Genomic DNA, 6,586 nt, shown 5'->3' on the forward strand with positions numbered 1-6,586 from the left:
AGTCAGAAAGAATCCGAAAAAAATAGCTCTTCCGGAAATTACTTTCAGAATAAAGTCTCAAGTTGCTGAACAAACTAGGGACCGAACCTGTTAATGTTTTTTTGCATCCGGTTCCAGTGAGCTATTGTTAGTTTCCTCGGCCCCAGACATCTACGGGGGAGAAAGTTCCATGTTCAATGTTGCATAATAATAAAAAATAGCAAGACAAAATTCAAATAAAAGCAAGCACTGCAACAGTCAAGAAACTAAATAGGCCAATAGAAGAGATAATTACAATAAAAAGTAATCTAAAATACTTAAAAATGCAACATGTGTAATCATTTTATAGTATAGAACATTATATATGTAATTGTCATAATAATAACAATATGTTTTAAAATGAATATATACAGTTTTGTGCAGGAATGTGGCGAACAATTTTAATTCATTAGCAATATTTACAATTGGAAATGTTATACTCCAAATATTTTTAATTTTAGATTTCCAAGTGAAGTCTAAAATTCAACTTTACAATTCCAAGCTTCAAGCATTCCATTTTTAGACTTACAAGCTGATCGGCTGTACAGTGACTTAAAAACTCTCTAACCTTAGCAAATTTCCCCATGATTAGTACCAAATTACATCCAGGAACTTTCCTAACACTGTCTCTGTTACTTACTGTATGGGAAACTGACACACAGAAACCTTGGGTACTGTTACTCTGGTTTCCATTAGACTTACTCTTATTTCTTCAAGTTTCTGTTCCGTTTCATTTGAATTACAGAACAAATTGGAAATGAGGTGTGGGAACAGGCTCAGTTGTTGTAACGCCCGGATTCCAGGAGTACTGGTTGATTTCTGAGGCTTTAAAGCTGCAATATGGTTGACTGTGTACAGCTGTTACATGGTGACAACAAGGTACACACACAATGCATAGGAAAGCAGTGAGTCACTGAACAAAATTAGAAATGCAACACTTTTGTTTCCCCCATTTTCATGAGCTGAACTCAGAGAAATGATGAAGCACACGCGCTAGGTGGATGGATTATCTCTGCAAAGGAGTAAAGCTCACTGGTTACACATGTTCAGAAAGATTTGGGAACAACATTTGAGAGAAATAAGCCTTTAGTTAGATCTTTGAATTCAGCTCATGAAAAAATGGGGGCAAAAACAAAAGTGCTGCATTCATAATTTTGTTCAGTATATAGGGTAAGTGAGGGTGGAGGGTCAATGGAGGCCCAACATATAGTATCATTACTATATGTTACATGTGAACGTTTCTAATGTAGGAGATTCAACGTTTTCATTTCCTTTTGGGGCCTACACCTTTGACGAACACAGAAAATGTAATGGCTCTTGTGGTTTTGAAATTAACTCATGGTCACTTGGAAATAGCGAACTGAGAATACACGGTGGTTCAGACAAAACCGTTTTTTATTTTTGGTTCCTGACAAACTGCTGACATTTTAAAGAAAACCTACAAGAGCCAGATTAAGCAACCAAAAAGAATAATTGTGTTGCAGAATTCTTTAAAAAAAAATGTGGTGTCACTATCATGGTATTTCCTAATATGTGACGTGACGCTGAAGGCTTTTATTTTGAAGGCACAATCAAAGGACTCTCACATTCTGTGGGTCTCTTGACAATAGCTTCCTTCACTGGGGGGCGCGCGCGTGCGCGTGTATGTGTGTGTGTGTGTGTGTGTGTGTGCGCATGTGTGTGTATGTGTGTGTTTCACTGATCTATTTAACAGCCTCCTTTGACTGCCCTTAAAGGAGCCACGCCCTTTTATTGTTACCCTACAATACAAGAGGTCCTCGGTGTGTGTGTGTGTGTGTGTGTGTGTGTGTGTGTGTGTGTGTCTGTGTGTATGTGTATGTGTCTGTGTCTTTGTCTGTGTGTGAGTGTGTGTGTGTATGTGTTAGCGCACGTGCAAGTGTAATAGTTTTATATTAGTAAATTATTGAATTAAAGAAATACAATAACATAGAAATATTTCTAAATGTTTCATTCAGACTGGTAAGAGTGGTCGCCTTCCAATCTGAGGGTTGGTGGTTTGATCCCAACCAAAGTGTCCTTGGGTAAGACACTGAACCCCGAATGGGTCCCGATGCTGCGCTGTTGGAGTGTAAATGTGTGTGAGTGTTTAACTGATGAACAGGTGGCACCTTGCATGGCAGCCTCGGCCACAGTGTATGAATGATGGAGAGTGGTTCCTATATTTTGTTAAAGAACTTGGAGTAGTCATTAAGACTAGAAAAGGCCTACATGCATACTTTAGATTTTCATGATATACTGTGACTCAATGATGTTTAGCCCTCAGTAATTGGCTCTAGCACACCTTTAATCCACTTTGACAGGATTGAGTCTGTGGGGTTGAGGGCTGGACTAATAACCTGGGCCGGCCACAGGCTGGTGGTAGTGGGAGAGGACGAGCGGCTCTAGAAGGTTGCCACCTAATCCCAGGGTTTACTCTCAAATCAGCTCTGTTTTTCGATCAGAGCTGGCAGACTTTTTTTCTTGTTTTGCCAACAATTTTTTTCAGTTCTAACCCATCTCTGCAATGTTTACCAGTAGAAAAATGATTCAACCAAAGCGTGTGATTGAAATGTTGCCAGTTTATGCTCAATGTACTGAAGGAAGCAGCTCAGGGTTTCCCAAACTTAAAACACAAAACAAGAGTTTTGTTATGTGGGACTCTATTTTCTCCAGTAGAGTTAAAATAAGGAGATTTTACCACGCTTTAGTAAAAAAATTGATAAATCATTCACAACATCTAAACCTACTTCCTGTTACTAACTTGTACATTTTTTATGAAAACCCTTATAACATTTTTAACAACTCATGGGCTTTTTGGGCCTTACATCAGGAACCACTGCACATATATTTCCCTGTCAAATATTGACAAAAATCTAAGATAGGGGAACCCGTTAAGTAAGAGAATGATGAAGTAAGGAGATGCCACCATTGTTATTTTCTATTATCAGTGCTATGGTGGCAACAGAAACCTTTTACGCTCATTGTTCTCAATTCAAACCCAGAGTAGGGCGAGAAGCTGCGTAATGAAACCAAAAGAGACCTGAGCTGGGCGAGGGCTCTCTCTCTCTGTCTGCATCTCTCTCCAGAGACCCTCGCTTCTTATTGATCCCCACACACTTCCTGCCGGAAGGATGAATCAACGAGCCGGGGGGGGGGGGCTGGTGTCTCTCCCATATCACCTCTGCTTTTTAGTCCTGTCACTTCCATGTCTAAATCCCTTTATTCAACCATCAACTTAAAGACTATTCCTTCTTAATTCCATCTCAACCCAAAAGGTCACTGTTTTCAGTCTTTTGGAGCAGCTTGCCTTTCTTTCCTCTGTGCAGACACAGTGCAGTTCAATGGCAGAGCAGGAACCCATAACGCAGCGCTACACACAAACAGCACGGCTTCCTCTGTGGGTGCCATCGATCAGGAGTTCAAATATACTTCATTTAGACTTCAAAGAGGTAAGACAGACTGAAAGATAAAGGAGAAAAAAAGAGATGCTTCTGAGCTGATTTTCTATGAAAGCATCTGAAGTGGTTGAGATGGAGATTGGCCTCCTGAGGCTGTTTGAGGATCAATGTGTCAGCTGGCTTTATTAAGAAACTGCCCCTCACTGTCTCCGGACTAAGAAAACACACTCTTGAGGGACACAGAAAGCTCTGCTTGCCTCTGAAGATGCCAACATGGGAGAGGCTTCCGTACCATGGCTGCACCCTGCGTTTGAAGAAATGTGTGAATGCACAGTCTGCACGCATGAATTACTGACAGGAAGCTTTTCAAGGTTGTAACCTGAAGCTTCATACAAAACATGAGGACTTATCTGCCTGAGAGCAAAACCAAATGTTCCTAGGCCTACTGTTTCTATGATGCATTGGGGATGCCCGTGTCCACTTCCCTTCCCACCACCAACAACCCCTCTTAATTTAACATCTATCTTTTGCAAAAGGGGCTGAGCGTGGATTGAGACAAAAATCAGCCCTGCGTTAAAACAACGCACAAGACTGCATTGGTGGAGGCATGTTGTTTAGGATAACGGTAGTTTATATCCACAACGTTCCTTTTCCGGGATTGCTCTGGTGCCGCAGGAAATTCTGTCGGATGCATTTATTTTCGCCGATGTCCGTTTCCTTTCGCTTTCCTTGTGTTGGAATTTTAAACTCAGGCTGATTTATGAGGACCATGGTTAACTGTCTCCTCAGATATCTGCAGCTAGACTATCTGTCTAATCTGAATTTTCTCTTTTACGACTAAAAAAAACAACTTCTGAAGTCCACGGTCCACCAAAACCAGATCGTTCCCGAGGCTATTTGGCAGTGGCTCCGTGTGAATCTTAGCACCGCCCACAACCATTGTGATTGGTTTGAAAAAATGTCATCCCGGAATGTGGACGATGTGGACTAGCCAGACCATCTGTGGAGGATGGAAAAGCGTGACTGGCATAACGGTAAATCAATGAAATACAATCCAGGTGAAGTAACAGAAGAATGTGTTTACAGGAGTACCAGGCAAGAAAACACAACACCATTGTTTACAATACTCACAGACAGGATTTTACAACTCTTACGTCACAAAAATCACGAGATACACACTAGAAAAACTCCATTCACGTTACAAAGTAATCCACTAAGAATGTGAGCTTGCATGTATGTGATTGGCCAACGCAGCACATTCCTGGATGACGTCGAGTCTGTTTCAACTTTTTTGTCAGATGACCCTGCTTTGTTTAGCTCAAAGTCCGGATATCTGGGACTCTGTTGCTTCTATGAGAAACATTCTTTTTTTAATCTGACTCCTGCAAGTCTCCCAAACGTCTGGAAGTGCAAAGCTGAATTACTGTGACATTGAATGTAAAGGTCTTTCAGAGTGGATAGCTATAGCTCTGTTTAGAACACTTAGATCATGACTGAACCAACCTGACAGGGGGCCCCATACACCTCCCACCCTTTGTGCATTGTGTGTGTACCATGTCACCTACAAGCTCTACAACACACACAACACAACAGCCAATCATTTCATTTATATTCCCTGAGACTGATAAAGCAACAAGTGGCAGGTTTGCTGTATTGTGTATATCCTAATTGATTTATGTGATTATTGTGATAATGTGCAATATATTTATACAATCTCGGACAAAAATCTCTGAATAACAAAAATGTGTGTGTATGTGTATGTGTGTGTGTGTTTGTGGGTCAGATTTCATCACACAGTGCAAGAGGTGTCAGTCACACCAACTTTCACTTGATCTGATCACAAGACCTACTAGTGAAACATTGGTGTGTGTGTGTGTGTGTGTGTGTGTGTGTGTGTGTGTGTGTGTGTGTGTTTTCTGTGTCAGCCTGTACCTGAGGTTGTGTTTCTCCTGCCTAGCTGGCATGAGATGATGCACGATGTGTGCCATGATGTCATCCAAGCCACTCTCCTGGAGCTGAGCCCAAGCTAGCACAGTTAACCACACTGTCAGCGACACTGTAAACAACACGAGGAAACAACAACAGGGAGGAATCACGTCACTTAGTCTTGTGCTGAAAATAGATTTCAATAAACGTCAAGCTGCATCAGAAAAACAAAAAGGGACAGAGGTGGGAAGTAAGTACACTTACTAATATAATATATTTAAATGGTAAATAATGTTCTTTTCACACATTTATTTCACAGCTCCAGTTGCTTATAATTAACCAGATTAGGATTTTGCAAACAAAACAATAAGAGGATTTGACAAAATATGAAACTGATGGTACTGTTATAGATATACCAAACAATTAATAAAGTTATTAACATTAGATCCACCACAATGAGAGACAACATTAAAATGTATTCTGAACGAGTGAGTACTTTTACTTTTAATACCTTAGTTACATTTTGCAGTTTATTCTTCTGTAATTTTACATATGTAAACGTACAATGCAGAATTTTAACTTGTAATGACTTTCTTTACATTGTGGCTTTACTATTACTTAAATCTGTTAATTTGTCTCTCTTTCTTTTCTTTTGACATTGTTAAGTGGTAACCCTTCTCTTTGCCATGAACTGAGCACAACTGACAAAACGACCATGAAGCATTGTTATCACACCAAATAAGGACATACTGTGTTTAAGAAGTCATATGGGCCACCCATGGACAAAATATATCTATATATATATTATTTGTTTGTTCTCTAACGAACAAACTGCTCCAACATGAAAAATTTGAAAATTGACTTACCGGTATTTGGGATGTGGGAGAAACAACAACAACAAAATGGTCTCCTCCAATCACAGATATATAGAGCAAATGAAAATCTATTTTATTTAACAAGGTTTTACTCTCTCAGGCCCCCAAACAAGCAATTCTGATAAAATTAGAAACACATTTTATTGTCAAGCTCATAAAACAGTGTATATATGTGTTAAGGCCAGACAGAACATCTCTTTAGAATTGAGGCTGGGAATTATGTCATTTGAATATGTTAATCATGTGTTTTTTTCTTTGCAGTGACAAATCAATCTAAATCCACCCGTCACTTCCTATCACCTTCCCCCCAGACGAGGTGAGAGAAAGGCAGGGCGGGGAGGGGACTTTTAGAGGTGGGGGGGGGGGGGG

This window comes from Etheostoma cragini, chromosome 3 (genome assembly GCF_013103735.1).
Source record: "Etheostoma cragini isolate CJK2018 chromosome 3, CSU_Ecrag_1.0, whole genome shotgun sequence".
Taxonomy (NCBI): domain Eukaryota; kingdom Metazoa; phylum Chordata; class Actinopteri; order Perciformes; family Percidae; genus Etheostoma; species Etheostoma cragini.